Below are 1,423 nucleotides of genomic sequence, written 5' to 3' on the forward strand. Positions count from 1 at the left end.
TCAACCCTTCTGGAGAAAGAAGGATAGACTAAGGACACCTTTCCCCGGCAAGAGAATCTCAGATTAGGCAGAGTTGGACTTGATATATGGGGAAGAGGAATCCAGGAAGCCCCTGCTTATTTCCCAAGAGAATTAGATCAATATGCATATATATGGCTTTAGTCATTGAGCTGTTGTATGGAAAGTGTGGGCAGTCTGGTTAATGTAATATCAGCTACACCCTCAAGGTAAGAAAGTCCTCAATTGGATTTTAAAAAGTTGCTTAATCTTGAATCTGTCTGGATTCTGTTATGCCTAATGAAGCCTGACAGCAGTCTGAGTTACAGGCAGGAAAGAGGAATATTGTATTTAGAAGGCTCAGTGGGGCACAGCAAGATGGCAGGCAGTTAGTGGCACATCACAGTTGGCTGGGGTTTATCTTGGGGTGGGTTTTATTTGCAATGTATGATTTAATATCTCTGAGATTGGTGTTAATTATTCAAATTAATCTCTAACATTTAAAAGTGATCTGGCCAAGGCACTGGAGAACATACCCTAGAGAACCCTCTTATTTCAGTACCTAAAGGGCCCCTTCATTACCAACCTGTGTTCTTCTATGAGTTAACTTCACTTTATCAAAGGTTTAGCATTTTGCTGTCAAACTTGTCAGTAAATAGAGGAAATTGCTTGTGTGAAGACCTACCATGTGAGTTGTCAGTAGGGCCTGAATCTACAGGCTCAAGTCACTACAATGCACATCTCTGCCACTGAAGCCACCGGGTTAACTCCATTGGTAGAAGCAGCTGTAATCCCTCACCAAGTCCAGCAGCTAGAAAGGGATGTGGTAAACACTGCATCAGAATGTTACACTTGCACCTCACAACTTTGGTGAATAAACAGGTGCTGCCCAAATGGTCTTGACATCTTCAGTATTTAAGAGAGAACACGAACAGGCTGGACATAGAAGCAATGAAGCCTGCCTTTACCTGCCACTATTATGGACAAGAAGCAATTATTGTGAAGGTGAAGGCGTGAAATGAAATCATACCGCTTTATGCATATAGAGCCTTTCATCCCAAAGTATTCCTAATTGTTTTACATATTTTATGTGATATAGACTTTACACTCAGATACTTCTGGGATGGAACAAACCAGCTGTTTAAGCAACACACTACAACATTAGCCAACAATTTAAGAGGGGACACGAAGAAGAAGAAAATGACATAAGTGGAAGCTCATATAGTATTTCCTGATCCAAAATAGAACTTGTGTCCTGAAAAAAATCAGAATAAACAACAGGCTTGGAATACAATTGCTGGGATGGGGGGTTGGGGTGAAGTCTTAAAAGAAAACGTACTGCTTGGGGTTGAGTACTGCTCAGGAAAGACAGTTTTAAAGACCCCTACCATGATAACTTCTGAAATGATACTGAATTAGCATGTCT

This window comes from Alligator sinensis, unplaced genomic scaffold (assembly GCF_000455745.1).
Source record: "Alligator sinensis unplaced genomic scaffold, ASM45574v1 scaffold97_1, whole genome shotgun sequence".
Classification (NCBI taxonomy): Eukaryota; Metazoa; Chordata; order Crocodylia; family Alligatoridae; genus Alligator; species Alligator sinensis.